The sequence below is a fragment of the Dermacentor albipictus genome, chromosome 9 (genome assembly GCF_038994185.2).
Source record: "Dermacentor albipictus isolate Rhodes 1998 colony chromosome 9, USDA_Dalb.pri_finalv2, whole genome shotgun sequence".
NCBI classification, from domain to species: Eukaryota; Metazoa; Arthropoda; class Arachnida; order Ixodida; family Ixodidae; genus Dermacentor; species Dermacentor albipictus.
The window spans coordinates 79,495,312-79,512,293 of record NC_091829.1 but is presented as its reverse complement, the minus strand read 5'-3'; the positions used below and the strand labels follow the sequence as shown (position 1 = coordinate 79,512,293).

At 45.6% G+C, this 16,982-nt stretch overlaps 1 protein-coding gene across 27 annotated transcripts in view; it reads left to right on the top strand.

Annotated features, from left to right (window-relative positions):
* The window catches only part of LOC135919011 (uncharacterized), a 997,771-nt gene that overhangs the window by 209,455 nt on the left and 771,334 nt on the right, over positions 1-16,982 (top strand). The gene's annotated exons all lie outside the window — the stretch shown is intronic.

The window sequence follows — 16,982 nt, the reverse complement described above, 5'->3', positions numbered from 1 at the left end:
TTAAGGCCCCTGTAAATGTCAGTGTTATGGAAGCTTGTTATGCAAGTTTAGGTAAATTGTTTTTTTTTAGGAATTCGTATGACGTTTGCATGATACCTGTAATCGTTTGTGCGGTTCCCGAGATTTTTACTGAGGAAAGAAGATCGACCTACTGCCCATCTATAATTCTGCGGCCATAGTTAGTCTACTACTGTAAACACTGCTCATGTCATGTCATCATCATTGTCGGCGTCGTTGTCGGCGTCACCATGTTCCCACAAGACTCAAGATGTCAGCACGCTGAATACCACAAAAAGACTCGAGGCTCCTCTGTTCACGTTGATTCAAAGCAGGTCAAAGCTAAACGAGAAAAAACGGGTGGGGAAGATGCCGTGAACTGAAAAGACTGGTAACAAAAGCCAACCCGCCGCGCCGTCAATGGTCTCTCGACTCCACCCACCGCAGCCTGTTCCACGGCACCAGGTACGAGACCCAGGTAGAAAGGACGTGCCAGCCCCAAAGCAATTGGACGTAGATACGAGGAGATGCAAAAATTTCCTCAAATGACGGCTTCTCTGCCGATGTAGAGGAACGACGTGTACCTCTCTTTCTTCTTTCTGGAGACGCTACGGCGGCTTTGTTGGCCGGCGGAGTGGTTTGTTAGGGGCCAGCCATCGCTCCCACGGTACTTGAAAACAAGGAGCCGAGCTCTAGCCGTCTGATCTGAGGAGCATCAAGAACTCGGTATCGGTGAGGAACTACGCGTATGTCGTGCTGCATAGAAGGATGGTGTTGAGTGCGGAGAGACCGCATTTTTATCAGCGATGTGTTTGGCCTATCTAGAAACTTACGGACATTTTTTTTCACAGCAAGAGCAGGATTAACTTTACAAAACTAACAAGTCAGGCACAATTTTAGTGCGAAAGCAATATATGCTCCGTTACGCGAAAATCAGGCGTTGTCGTCGGCACCGGGACCGAAAAATGATAGCATAAATGGCCGACGGCGCAAAGAATAAAAACACGCAATAAACAAGCTCGCATTGACGTCAAATTTATCAGGTTGTTTCCTGCAAACAAAGTAAGTTAAGGCCTTTGGAAAGTAAATTAGGTAAACTTGGGTTGGGGGGCGAATCTAACCCAGCCCTCGGCGGTGGGAGACGAGTGCGCTTCACCGACGCCATGGTGTCTTCAGGTTATGGCTGACTAAAGTTACGCCTAGTGGTTCTGTCGTGGCACACGTCACGTTACTGCCTCCTTCACTACCTCCCACGTGTCACTCACTCTTCGGATGCCATTGGTGCTGCGTCTACTGGGATGAACTCTAGATGCGAAATCACGAGTGTACAAAATGAAGCATTCCTAGCGCCAGCGTCATTGCACACGTTACGTCACTGCCTCCGTCACTATCTCGCACGTGTCCCTCGCTCTTCGGATGTCATCGGTCCTGCGTTTACTGCGATGCACTCTCGACGCCGAATCATGAATGTACAAAATGAGGCACGCCTAGTGCTTGTGTCATTGCACATTTTACGTCACTACCTCCCACGTGTCGCTTTCTCTTCGGATTTCATCGGTGCTTTGACTACTGCGATGTACTCTTGATGCGAAATCATGAGTGTAGAAAATGAGGCATGCCTAGTGCCCGCGTACTTGCACTGGTCACGTCCTAGCGTCCCGCGAGTCACTTGCTCTTCGGATTTTATCCGTGCTGTGTCTATTGCGATGCACTCTCAAAGCGTCTACCTCAGCGGTATCTCTAAAACGTGGTCGCCCACCGAAGCACGCCGCACAGGACGAAGCAAAGCAACACACAAGACAACGTAGTCACGACAGACCTACCATTAGGCATAAAATAAAACTCACCGTGCTGCAGTAAAATAGTCCCATTGTTCCGAGCCTCATGGTCGCCGTATATGCAAACACATACCGATCCAGGAGAAAGAACTTTAATGCATATCGAAAACATCAATTGAAAGCATATCGCCTAAGCCTTTATAATGCTTTCGCATCCCCATAAGTAAGCAGCTTTAAGTGTATCTGCTGTATTTTGTATTGATCTCTCCGTCATGGCATTCTTCCCTTTGGCAAGCAATATTTGGCCCTGGTAGGTGCTGCCTGTTACTCCTTTTTCGACGTATGAACAGACCAGCAATAAGGTCACGTGAATGAAATAAAAATGAAGTCTGATAAAACATACGCAATGTAGTCGGTCCAAATAAATGCACTATAGACTGCTCTCGTAAGGTGGACTAGGCGGCTGATATTCATTGTGAGTACTTTTTAGCATGACAAAAGAAAGGAGTAACACCACTAGACAAGGTGCTCACTAGGAGGTGAATAATTTGTCGAAGCTTCACCTAGCATAATCATCATCATTATCATCACGATCGTCGTCATCACCATCTTCACCAGCAGCAGCCTTTCTTTATGCCCACTGCAACAATGATAAAACAGAAGCGTGCGCATACTTTTTGCACTGTGCGCTCTGCACGAAGTTGATGGGTGACACTTTGGGCTAGTTCTATAGTCTAATAAAATTAAAAGGACAAAAGAGAAAAAAGACTGGACCACGAGACATGTTTCTTGCCGTCCTCTTTCTTCTTTATGCCTTTGCTCTGAATATACTGCTCAAACAGATCCATGAGCCACTTTAAAAGCTGGAATACTCAGTTGCTTCCCGCAAGAGGCAATTTTGGTGCGACGCCGAACAGAAAAAAAAGCTTGCGCCAACAATGACAACCAAGAGCGCTTCCTAAGATGATGGTCAATTCTATGCAAATATTCTTGACCTATACAGTTCTCATTTCCAGTTTGTTTCTGCAAAAGGAGTATTCGTCATTTTTCTGCATTGTTTCCTCATTAGGTTATTTCTTGAGTGGAAATTCAATCAATTCAAAGGGCTAATGGCCGTTTGGCCCTGATTAATGAAAAAATATCTCGTTTCTTGTTTGTTTGTTTTTTATTTAAGCCATCATGTGTATTCCTAGGACAAGTGTCATGTTTTTAGGCCATGTATTGACACTTGTTTGTAGCGCCAAGTAGTCTTTGCCAGGAGAAAACTCGTAGTGGCCAAGATTGATCCGCAGCTGCTTACTGCCTCGCCTGATACAGGGCGTCAGTTTGGAACGCTAAACTTTATAAGTTAACTACAAATCGTATGGCGAGTGACATAAAAGAAGTAAATCTTTACAGGTCGAGAATCCTTAGCTATACAAGACTACCGCACTACCTTTCGCTACTCTTCATTCGTAGGTCACTTCCGCCTAAATGCTGAAGCTTTTCAATGAGTTGATTCTACATCAAAATTAACTGCTTATCGCAGCAAGACAAAGCAATGTTGCGTCATATTCATGCAGTGAAAAAGATACGCCTCAATAGGTCAGTGTCTTTTACGCGCCGGAATCTGCTGAAACTAGGTGCTGTGTTGGCGAAACATTACGTTAGCCTGAGCCATGCTTTTCGTCAACTTGTCATAGTTGGTAACGAGACGTCAAAAACTGTTTCGGTATGTAAACAAGAAGCTCCAACGGGAACTATTTGATCACGCTTCCGGGAAAGGCTGTGGAAGGGCCTTTTCCAGCAAATTAAAATTAAATAGAAGCTGATTTTTTTCAGTTCGAACGCGCTTTGTTGCATTTTGATCACCTGTGACAACATAATCCAGCCTGTGTAAGTGCATTACCTGAAGAGTCGGACGTTGCTTGCCCGACAAATTGCAGTGCCCAGGTGAATAATTAACAAATTTACCTGTGAATTGGGGCACAAATCGGGCCACAAATTGCAATTTCAGAATTGAAGCCCATCTGCAGTGAAATCAGGTTTGCTTAGCATAAATACGAAGGCTAGCATCACTTTCAAAGTATCCTCCTTAAAGTGTACTACAAAATATCCCAATTTTCTACTTAACAATATCACAAGCCTGCGTCAAGTGGCAGGTCACCTTAACAAAAACGCAACTGCATGTTTTAGCATACACATACGCGTCAAAGTCGCGTGCTGGCGTATCGTATGCTGCTGCTCGTCCCTCTTTTTCTAAATCTGACCTATTGAAGCCTCTAACAAGTATATTCACAACAGACGCCTATGTAGTACTGTCTGCGCTAAAAAATATAAAGAAATAAAACTTGACAGAGCCATAATATTCAGACTCGTTAAGTCTTGTAAAAGCGTTAATGTTTTTACAAACGCATACAAATTCAGTTTTTAGTTAACTTTACTCAATCTTGTGCAACATTTATTTCTCTCGAAGACGCGTAGTAGTATGCTGGGTTCCTGGCCATAGAGGAATCGAGGGTAATGTGCTTGCCAACGAGATGACCAAATAATAGCTTTGCAGGGTAATCGATCTTCTGCTGTCCCTGCCACAGACATGAAGCCTCTCCTAAGAGACAAACTGCGAAGCCACTGGCAACGCTTGTGGGATGCTGAAACGAGAAATAAGCTTCACGTAATTAAGCCGAAGTTAGGTTTCTGGCACCCAACTAGGAAAACACGAAGAACAGATGTCCTATTCACTAGACTCGGGGTAGGACACACATTTGGCACTCATAACTTTCTCTTGACTGAAAACGAGCCTCCAACCTGTGGTAGATGTGATGATAGGCTGACCATCCTCCACGTCTTCCTGGAGTGTCGGGCAGCAGAAAGAGACAGGAACAAACATTTTCCTATTGCATACCGCTATTGTGTCCCTCTTAATCCGGCTATGTTTCTTGGTAAAGAACCGCCTTTTAATACCGAAGCAGTCCTCGCTTTCTTGAATGATGTTGTCGTGCATGTTATAAGCCCAATAAACTCGTAGCGCACCCTCTGGAAAGAGGGTGCCGCTATGATTGTTGTTTAATATAGCACATGCCTCTAGGCCCTTGTGTTTCAAGGACTCTGGTGAGGCAGTAGGGCTCTAGCCAATGTCAGCATTTGATGTATTTTGTACACCGCATTATTCTCTCGCAATGCATTTTAATGCTCATAGTAGACGTCATTAGCCATTGCCATAATCTTGTTAAATGTAGATTTTAGGCAATTTGCAGCAACTATTTTAGGCCGCTTTACAGCCACGTCACATCAACTTCACAGAACTTATCAATCCGCTGCGAACTCTATAACACTGGAATGGCGCTCTTTGGCCACACCTGGCCCTTACGGCACTAAACATCACGCATTCATTGAGGGGACGGATATATCTACAGTGGCGTTAACTTTAGAATTTCTGCTAAGCAGACCTGACTAGTTTTTCTCACCTTGAAATTCTCATTTATAACATGTGCCCTGCAGCAAATAATGATAAAGGCAATTATTGATACTTCTTGATTTCTCGCCTTGTCGTTGCGATTTGTCAAGAAAATAACGTCCAGCTCTTTATCGTGAAGCACCTAAAAAGTTCATCGGCGATTACAATATTCCCTATTGCAAAATTTGAGCGTAGCTCTATGCATGTTTTGATTTCGTGATATATTCAGGCAACGGATTTGAGACAGACATGTAACAGAGTCGGAAGTCGTCGTAAATCTGATTTGTGTCAGCTTTTATACATGACTCGTAGAAGGTTCTAATCTAATGGCTGGTGCCCCTTGGCTTACAGAAAGTACTGCACAATTCGCGTCGTGCATACAGTCTGACCACAAAACAATGGCGAACGATGCAAATCGAAGCAAACGTGAACGAGACTACACCAAGCAAACCAAAGAAGCGTGAGCGAGAGCTGACGCGAGCAGATGACAGTACGAAACGAACGGTCCGGCTGAGACCAGATACAAGTACGCATCGAGCTGTGGGGTGGGTCCGCATAAAACCGGTTTCCCGCGTGCACGTCACTGAAGGGGCCGCTCTCACTGGTGTCCGGCGTTCGCGGCTCGCGTCCTTCCATCTGTCACTACGCGATCGCTCTTTCATCTTTCGCTGTTGTGCTCATAGGAGTTGCGAGAAAGTTCGATGTTGATAATGTGCTCAGGGAGACCTCCGTTGGCGCGTCATATTGTAAAATAAAACGTTGTCTGGTAACTTCATTTCACAGCCTTTTCTTTTTTTTGGAGGGGGGGGGGGGTAGGATGCTCGTGTCACCTATCAGCTGATGTGAATACCAGCGTGACGCATTTCCTGTTGCCAGTTTTAGCCGACTCTACTGAAACGACCAACGTAGTATGCGCTGTCACGTAATAATACACATCGCATGAAAGGAAGGCAAACAAGTAGAGCGTGATGTATTTCCTGTTGCCAGTTTTCACCGACTGTCAGCTGTTGAAGAATTTCTTGCTCTATGCTACGACACTGAAACCATAGGGAAACATCCCTACGTAAACAGTGAAAAATCGAGCTGTTTTGAGGCCAAGCAAGTAAGGGTCTGACCACACTCCAGGCGGCATAGCGATTTGCGCTTGCGCTTTATCTCAAAGGTAGACCGCTTATCATACGTCTATAAGGGGTTGCGCCCACGCATCCCGTTTCAATAGAGACGTTGATGCTGCATTCAGGTCTGTTCAGTTCAGTTTTATTTCCCTAAATACTCTTTTTCTAGGGGCGTTACATAAGGGGTGGGTACAGTCTATGGTGCAACATAAACGCATACAGGAAAGTTGTGCACGAAAGCTACATTTTCGCAAGTGCATAAAAACAGAAAGAATAACGCGTGAAAAAAGCAGTGTATTTTTCAGCCAACAAAGACATATATTGAAAAAACAATGCCGGGCAAGTGATTTCAGTGAAGTGGCGGGGAAGGGCGTTCTAGTCTGCTGCTGTGCGGGAAAGGAAAGACAAGGAAAAAGTAGTTGTATGGGAGCGTGGCCGTAAGACTTGTAATGGTTGCCCAGTTCATAGGAATATGCGTGTGGGTGGGGTGATATATCACTCGTGAATTATGGAACTCCAAAAGAACTTATGAAAGAGGCAAAGACTGGCTGTAGTGCGGCGACGTGAATGGGGCTGTAGATCAGATTTTGCTCTTGAGGATAATACGCTTACGTGATATGAGTAGGATGAATGGATGTGTCTTTTTTTTAATACCGCTGGTTACGCACACGCTACCGTGATTTTACACGCACCGCCTCGTTCGTGCGGTATTTTTGTTTCTCTGAAGAGATTATTTTGCACTTTCTTGCGTCAAGAACATTGTTAGCAAACCGTTTGCTATGCTGGGTGAACGTATTTTGCACGTGTAGCGTTGAACCTGAGCCGTGGCACCCATTTACTGTGCAATCACACGTTTGTATTTGTACGCGTCTCTTACGGACGAGCGTTTGCATTACTTTCAACGCGTAATTTTCTAAAAGTCACTGGCAGGACCTTCGGTTAAAAGCACAGAACTTGTTATATGTGCCTCACCCATACCATCACACAAAAGTTTCATTTGTCGCAGCTCGAGAAGTGTAATGCGCATGGGAGACCGTTTTGTGAAGGATGTGACTGCGCCTGGCCCGGATTGCATGTGCCACTTTTACTTGACCCTTTGCTTCTCATTGATAAAACACTCTTCTTGTAGTATGTGCATTTATGAAGCTTGTGATCCAGTATTTTTTGTCGAACTCCCTATGTAAACAAGAAAAAATTTACTTTTTTTTCTGGAAACATTGCTTCCGATTGTGTGCAAGTGAGAAAAGCGGCTCAGAAACGGTAACAGAATTGCAGTAAACAGAGGCCTGATCGCATTATTCTTCCAGTTTGCATAGCTGATTCAGCCTTGCTCGTTCTTCGATAGCTTGGCGGCTATTCAGTGAAATATTCGCAATCCGCGAGTTTATTACGTCAATTTGTACGGTATGCTTAAAAATGGAATATCAAAGCTCTTGCCCTCCACTAGCGAAGACGTACTGAACACTTTTGCAGCCAAAGTAAAACCAGGATCGAAAGGGTTGTTATCGAAACCGCAACTAAAACAGAGCTTAACCACGCGCCTAAAATTTCGGAAAAGTAGCTGTCTGATCAGCCACCCAGGCTGCTGGGGGCAGTGCAGTAGCTCGGCCACAGGGCCGTACAGGAGCATCCGCTCCTTACCTATACGATTTTCTTTGATCAAATGACCAACATAGTTGTGTTCTCATGCCCATGTCGAGCTTGCGAGATGCACGTACGACGGAGCCACCTTCATAGAGCTTTTAATGTCGGCCTCTCTCGTTCGAGCCACAACAGAGACGCAAGGTTCGTCTAAGACCTTTTTGAAACTGCTAACTTCAACAGCAAAATTTTCTGTGGGGTAAGAAGCCATCAGACTATTTTCTAAAACTAGCTCCGAACTTTTATATTAAACTTTTCAATGATGAAAAGGAGCGCCTTTTAAAGCTTACACACCACCCCAGTATTGAGAAGGTTGTCTGACAAAAACGTTGTCTCTCATTTTGTAGCATTTCCTACATGCTTTTCAAACCCTTCTGGCTATTACGCGCGAAGTGTCCCAACATTGGCACTCGACATACGATTATTTATTTTCAAGGTCTGCATATAAAACGAAATACTATAACATGTAATGTCGTAAAAAAAAGATTAAGTGGCGTTAGCACCCCCGGTATGCTTTGTCTTAAGGTACGAAACTATTTCTCATAAAAGGCGCTGGTAAAACAATGAGCCCGTTACTCACCAAATATCTTATTTTATTTGTATACTTACCTAAACGTTTTATTGCAGTTCTGTCTGGGGCAAGAATGGTAGTTATTGAGGAATTGAGTGCAGGAATGTACAACAGAGAAATGAAGAGAAATTATAAACAAAAATCATACAAGACCGATAAGATTGCTGGCTCTCACGTAATCGAGAGTAGATGCAAGCATGAAGTGGCAAGCGGCGTATTGGGTGGCCTCAATCTTAAAATGGGTGTAGCGCATGTTCGGAACAACACACCCCACACCACCACTCCGCACCACGCCATTTCTGTGCGCTGGACCATACGGACGCTGCCCAGCTTGAAGAAGAAGACCGGCTGAAGGGGACTCGACAGACAGTGAAATACGCCAGGGAGTAGGGTAGCCAACCGGACGTTATTCTGGTTAACCTCCCTGCCTTCTGCTATTCCGTTTCCTCCTCCCTACGCTAGGGAGATCGAACGCACTGCCCGGCTAGAAGAAGGAAAGCGCCTGAAGCAGCCGTGACCAAACGTCCCAGGAACTCTCGATTCTCGCTCCCTGATCTCGACGCAAGCGGTCACCTGATGGGCCGCCGGGCAAAGGTCCGGCTTCACGGGACGTTCGCTTGCCAACGATGGCTGCGTGACGTAATTCTCTCTCCTAATTTTTTTCTTCCTCCGGGGAAGGCAAAGCAGCGCTTCCAGAAGCGTCCAACGCCACGCCACACAGCAGCTCGGCGAGCACAGTTAATCAGCAGCGAATTCCATTTCGAATACCATTCTATTTCCCGCCGTTCTTCCGTATCACTGTCTTGGATAAGCGATGATTGGATGTCTTTAATAAGTGGCGGTATATGCGATCTCTCGGCTTTGGGCTTGAGCTTGAGTGCTTCCGTGCTTTGACTCCGCCCTGAGCACCCAAAGGTCGGTACGATCAATCGGCAGGCATGAAGACGATCACGTTGGGGTCATCGATGTGGTTCGCTCTTTCCACGAGTTTCGGCACCACTTGTAGGAAAGCAAGCCTCCTGCAGCATAAAAAAAGTGGTTTGTTAAGCATAAACCGTAGCCTGGCAACACCGGGGGTAGCTTGTTCTTGTTCTCCAGGGAAATAGCGCAACCCAATCTCGGTGGGTCGGCCATTGAACGGGTGGTGCAGAAAGTGTTAGCATTATTTTTTAATAGATAACGCTCAAATAAAATAAGTATATTGCATTTGGGATTGAATGTGTCCACTGCTACAGATATGAATAATCAATTATCTAGGTATTCTTGAGAATTCTGTGAGCATTAAAAGAATTTTGGAGAATTTGAACATGCAGTTCGTTTTGTCTCACGCAGAAAGATGCAGAGGGCTTCACAAACGTTCCTGTGGCTGTAACCCAGCGCGGTAGAGATATAGGAAGTCGAAGTCAAGCCAAGCTTTTGGAAGGGTTCTTCTAAAAATCTTTTCCGTTGAATAATGAAAGGGTAGCATGTCAAAAAGAATTGTTCCCGAGGCTCACTCTCATTGCCCAAGGGAACAAGGGCGATATAGCCAGACCAGACATGTGGAGGTAAAAGCTCAGTGAGGGGGACTCGGTACCGCAGTTTTGTAATCATTACTTCTAGTTTTCTAGACGAGCACCATTTGTTGTTCCAACGTTGAGTAGTATAGCCATAATCTTAACTGATTGCCTTTCTGTCTGTTCTTCACTAACCACACCCAAATTTTCATATGCATTAAAAACCCTCTATTCTCTTCCACCAAGACAATTACGTCTCGTTCGTTTAGTGTAGGTGCCGTGGGTAGCTGCTGTCACACCTAGTCCAAAGCAGGAAAGGGCCTCGTCTGCTTCTTCATTCTTGTTCCAACATTAACACTGCCCGTCTCCGACTTCGGGGAAGACTTGCGTGTATACGCAAGCCGGTTCGCTACTGCTACAAAAAGAAGGAAACATTGCAAGAATGAATATTTACGTTACGTTGACTATCCGGATAGCTGAAAAGGAAATCATGTCGGGCAGAAAGAGCCTAGCCTGTTAGAGCAGAGTAGATTGTCATCAACGAATGCGCTCAGACAGTGTAGTGAAGCAATGACTTAAGGGCCGTTTATAGTCCGACGTAACGTCGGCGAAAACGACCCCTCTATAGTCGGGCGCACCGGCGCAGCCAACGTAATCGGCGGCTTCCGACGCGCCCCGACGGGCCCGGCGCCGATATGGCTCGTGAGCCATTCGCGCGTCGGAGTCGGTGGAACTCTCGCACCACAATGCATTGCGTGCTAAGAAAAAGGCGCCAACACAACTCCACAGACGGCTTTTGCGGACGGCGCGCGACTTGGCGAACCTTCTGCGCATGCTCCGAAGATAGGAAATGGCATCTCGGCTGGCGCAGCGCAACCGACGTAGCGTGACTGACCGCGAACGACGCTCGCCCGCGCGCCGATAACGTCGGACTATAAACGGGCCTTTACAGTGCGAGAAATACGGCACAGCTATCTCCTACGATTTGCTGCCTGCCTCGAGCTGAGGCACCGTGCATCACTTTAAGCAAACCCTGTGTGATTCGGCGGGAAATTAGGAAAGCTCGCACAGTGTCAAAGACGACAATTTACTCGTATAAAAGTGAACAGAGGCTGTACCTATGGCGCGATTTATTTGGTTCGTTGCTATAGGTCTTTATTGTAAGAGTTTCGTAAAGTTCTCTGCCAGACGCGGCATGAACTCATTCATTCTCCATGCTCATTGCAAGAAACACCACTCCCTGGTTTGAAGTTTCGAAACGGGGATCTGCAGGGGAGCGTTGCGCAGTGCCGTTTCCCCGAGGTACGCATACCCAGGTTCACTCAATGTTCCTTTTTCCTTTATCATACCCAAGGTTAATAGTATATAAAGAGCTTACGAAATCACGCGAGAAAAACACACCGGTACGCTGTCGGAGCGTTCCTTTCCGTCTGCGCTCAGTGTCTTTTATGATTCTCCTTTGTGTTTGTAGACTGTGATGTAGGGGCTGTATGAGAGCACGGCTTGCGATAGTGAGCTCGCGCACAATAGCTTTAGAGGTGGGGTGAATGCGCCATCGAGCATTATCGTGTCCTTTATTTGGGGCAAAGTAAGCTTAGAAGCGCGCTACTGCCTCTTGAAGGCCTCTCTTACCGCTCATCTCAGAGAAATAAGAAACAAGAAAAGCGCTTCAGGCACCTAAAGAAGTGTGGCAACGATAAGAAAGGAGCATCGGCATTGCCACATTCAGACGGCACCGAAAGATGTTGGCAGGGCCGTCTACACACTTAAGAAATTAATCGGAATACTCGCTTCTCTCGCAATGTTCATGTGCGGTGACAACTTTGCCATATAGCATGGAATATATCATATAAAATAGCGCACAATTATCAAGCCTTTGAGTGTAATAATAGAAGTGCAACTTCAGTGACTGTGCGAAGTGTTTCGACAACTGGTTCAGTAGCATACGCGCAGTAAAACTGCGTGGTGCCTCGTGCAGCAGTGTAGCGACGCACGATGACTGCAGCATTTTAGTCGCCATAGGCAGTCGTGTCTTGGATGGCGTCTACTCTTTTGGACATGGGACTGATTCGGCCAAATTCTGTACGAAAACAGAGAAACTGGGTAATGCGATATGCCGCTATCAACACAGATGTAGGGGCGAATAACCTACTCCAGATCTGCGCAACGTTTCATTAACGTGTGCTTACCCAACAGTAAAGCTGGTCATTTCATACTCTCCTGGGCTTCATGTTCTTTGAGTGTGTTGATAACCTTTAATCATTTTTGTTTGTAGAAAGAGAGAAAATTCGCAATTTAGCCCAATTTTGTACATAACAATAACGCTGCCTTGAAAACAAGTACTGACCTCGAAGGGTGCATCGTCTCCGTCAAGCCACATATTGGCGTATCAATTGCACCCCACGGCGTCTGATGTATCGTTGAAATAGAAAATTCAGTGGTGATTCAGCGGGTAAATGCAAGATAACTGTGTGAGCATTACCTGAAATCTCCGCAAGGTCACGGATCAGTGATTTAAACCGCGTTCGCCGCATTTTGCAAGTGTTGCTCAAGAGGTCACTCGGGACGCGTCCTGCCTCTTCGAGTAGCGGAGTGTAGCGGACATTCTTCCGTAGCAGCCTGCCTTTCGTGACAGTGTATATATATATATATATATATATATATATATATATATATATATATATATATATATATATATATATATATATATAAACGAGAAGAAAGGGGGTTAACCGAGGGACCCGATAATTGATAAGTTGTTTTTTCATCCACTTTAATTCCCATTAATTTATCATTACTTTATTTCCTTTATTAAGTACATGCAATTTCCCCTATGTTGTACTTGGTGTCAGTGTTTGTTGGCTTCTCATTATATATATATATATATATATATATATATATATATATATATATATATATATATATATATATATATATATATTGCCTAAGCGCTTCCATCGCCTCTTCACCTCGGCCATATTACCAGCTTCCCAAACTTACACTTTTTCCCAGTTTGACACTCCTAATACTAACGCGTTAGAAGAAGATGATAAATATAAGAGGATGCTGATTTCTCACGCACGACAAAGAGACGGAAAAACACAGCGGACATTCAAGGGTTGAGAAGGGCGTACTCACTCTGAATACTTTCACACATCTGAAGGTATAGATGTTGCCAGTGGATGGCTTGGAGCTCTGGTGCAATCATAGTAGTAGTGTCGCAGTGTTCTTCAGACAGCAGTGGTAACTGTTCGCCCAGTAGAGCCAGGTAGGTGTGTGATGACCAGGTACTGCTCGCCCTACAGTGCATGCACTACGTCGCAAGTCAACCGTCCTGCAAATCTAGTTTTCACAGCCTCCATAACGGTTCATGGCATATAACGGAACATGAGGAGACGTAGGAATCAAGAAGCTCGGCCAGTTGACTTTTGAGCAACGTTTCTGCGCTTAACTTAGAAGTGGCTTTTCGTGCCACGTGGCCCTCTTGAAAGCATATAGAGGTTTTACTGCACACAAAGCAGTAAAACTTTGTGAAAGCATCTAAATTAGCCTATAAAATCGTTCCAAAACAAAAACTACGTAATATATGCTGAATGAAAAATCAGCTATCGTATTAGCCTTTGTTTCGGGCTTTAATGGACGCCTACATCTGCCGAAACCTGGAAGAGCGCCTGAATTAACATACAGAAGAAGGCGCGCAAACACCCACTGCAGTGGCTTAGCGGCTATGGTGCTGTGTTGCTAAGCACGAGGTCGCGGGATCGAATCCCGGCCGTGGCGGCCGCATTTTCTATAGCGGTAAAATGCAAAAAGGCCAGTGTCCCAAGGCATTGGGGGAACGTTTGAGGTTCCCTGGTGGTAAAAATTAATCCGTAGCTATAATTCGGAGCATTATTCCGGACCCTAAGGCGTGCCTCATTATCAAATCGTGATTTTGGCCCGTCAAAACCCAGAATGCGATTAAAGGCGCGCAACCCTTGATTCCTTGTGACTTGCCAATCCTATGGTCTCACTTGCTTCGAAAACATGCTTGTTCGGTCCATAAGAACATTTAAAAAGTCTGAAATGGTGTTTTAAGTGCACTTAGTCTACCTTGGTGCCACAACTATTGTCTTTAATGTTAAGAACGCCGCACTTAGGTGTGCGAAGTCAAACTGTTGATTATTTACTTGTATTTTTATTGTGCGATAGCTGCTGGGTCATCAACGACAGCGATCAACTATTTTTTGTGTGTATCGTCTCGTCCGGAACTGAAAAATACAGGTGAATGACCTCCTTACTATCAAGAATGTTCACTTCTAAAAACAAAGGGAGCTCCGCTAAATGCCCGCAAGGAATTATGTTCGCACGTGAGGGACCTTGTTTCGGCGTGGGTAATACAACTGACAAGCTAAGAACCGCTTTTAAGACAGCGTGGAATTGCGATAGCAAAAGTAAGGACAACTGGGCTTTGTAGTGGTAACACAATTGAATAGCACCAAAGAGGAACACCAATGAAATCAACAAGTCAGGGCGCTGTCTTGTTGTTTCTTTTCTTCGTGTTCCTCTTTGGTGCTCATAGAATGTTAGAAGTGGCGAAATCTGCATTGGAGAAAGGTAGAAGTGAACACTGGGGGAGTTGGTAGGTGCTAAATTGCTCAATACCAGCACTCATGTCCCTTGTGCTTAAAGCTATCTGCTGGGCTACTTGGTGCATATATGAACCTTAAGAATAGCACGGCATATAATGCACGGAAATAAAGGACGGAACGAGCACCTTCTGATGCTCTAAGACCTTACACAAAGTGAGTAGTACCGTCTTGCAGATAACTCAGTGGCAGCGGCGGTCGAATATCGATAAGGGTGAAAGTGAATAATACTTATGTACTTATATTTGCGTGCCCGTTAAAGAAGCAGAGGTAGTCTTAATTGTTCCGGAGTCTCCCACTACAGTGTCCCTCGTAACAATACCATGGTAGTGGCACGTAATACGTGAACATTTAAATAATTTCATTGCTGAGGGGCATGCGACGACTTTTGCGGCAGTGTACTTCTAGATGTCAGAAGGAATATTCCTTTTTTTCTATTTGCTTGCGTTGAGAGTAGGAACGTGCGGAAAGTCGAAGTTTTGAATTGCAATCGAACCGTCCTTGCTATTTTATGCTTTTTCGATTCAAAGATTTACTATTCACGCTGCATGCTCATTTCTCTCGAGTGTATAGGGGACTGAAGTACTTATTGAAGTCTCTAGGGAGACCGAATGATGAATCTAAATATGTCATTTGGCCAGTGTAATCGCGTTTGCATCCTTTAAAGCAATGTACGCCAGTTTAGTATTGCACTTCACTCCTTCGTAGAACACAACGCTTCGCTTGTATCTGTATTAGAAAGTTTTTGTTTGTAGTTTGTCTCCCTCAGCCTACCAACCACTCTTCATGAAAAGTATACTTTGACCGTCCTATTTTACCGTCGGTCTCTATGGGACGTGGCTGTAGTGCTCTGATCGACTCCATGAGCCACATAAGGCGTCGTCGAAGCCTTCACGCGCCAGTGTATTGACGAAACATTCCATTGCGCGCATGCACCGGTTTTCGCGAGACGCAGCAGATTGATACTTTTAAATGCAACCTTTTTCAATCTGACAGCAGCTATGAATTTCGTTTCAAAGTGAGTCTGCTGCGTTCACTGGTCTGTCCGTCATTTCCGTTGAGACCCTCGTTGTTAAGCTACTGTCGCTACGCGGTATTCAATGCGTTTCCTCTGCATCCTGGTCATTATGCGCACCATATAAATTTTGCATGTGGTGTCGAGGAAACTATAGAACACCTACTGTGCTGCTGCCCATTTTTTGAAAACGAAAGACATGACCTCTGCACAGCTCTCAGTCAGCTAGATAGAACACCATTCACCTTGAACAAGATCTTGGGACCATGGCATCGCATATCGCAGCTACAAGAGGCCACAAAAGCTCTGCTGCGATATTTGAAAGCTACTGGATTAAGTCAGCGTCTGTGATCCCGACTGAGTGACCAAACGATATCCCCAGTAGACTTTCTCTTCTTCTTTGAATCTTTCCGCCCCCTTTCCCCTTTCTCCAGTGTAGGGTAGCCAACTGGGCTCAGCGGCCGCCGTGGCCGGGATTCGATACCGCGACCTCGTGCTCAGCAGCCTAACACCATAGCCACTGAGCAACCACGGCGGGTCCTATGCTAAGACACTGAAACCATAGGGAAACATCCCTACGTAAAGAGTGAAAAATCGAGCCGTTTTGAGGCCAAGCAAGTAAGGGTCTCACGTAAGGGTCCTGGTTCCTGGGTCCTGGTAAGGGTCCAAGCAAGTAAGGGTCTCAAGTAAGAGTCCTGGTTAACCTCCCTACCTTTCCTTTATCATTCGCGCTCTCTCTCTCTCTCTCTCTCTTGCATGGACGTCCTCGCGATCGCCATCTTGGGCTACTAGCACACCGAGAAACGGAGCTAACAACAAAGGTTACAGCCGGACTGCTGCCCCCCTCAAGCCGCGTCTGGTGCCGAATGACAACTAGACAACAGCGATATCCTCGTGAATAGCGGTCACCATAAAAAAAGCAATATAATGGGCGCCTGATAATGTAGCGCGTAGGTTCACGCGCCCGGTGAACTGGAACACGAGACTTCGACGCGGCGCTCGAAGGAAAGTAAATCTTATGCGGGGATCAATTGTGGAACGTCCTTTCCACAGCGCCGAAGGCGATTAATCTGCTGCGTGCTTTGACAGGGCCGACGCTCCTACCGCTCGGATGGCTGTTGCGAATACCCCGGAAAGCTTGCCAAGTTGCCATTGCGAAAACGCGTTGAACTCGAGCTTCTTTGGTATCGCGGCGCCGATCGTTTTATTTAAGCAAACTCTGCATCCACCAAAAATTAGAAAAGGTGCTCCCGGGGAATCACCGTAGCGCAATGCAGCTTCCAAGGTGAGCTTCGAAATGCCTGA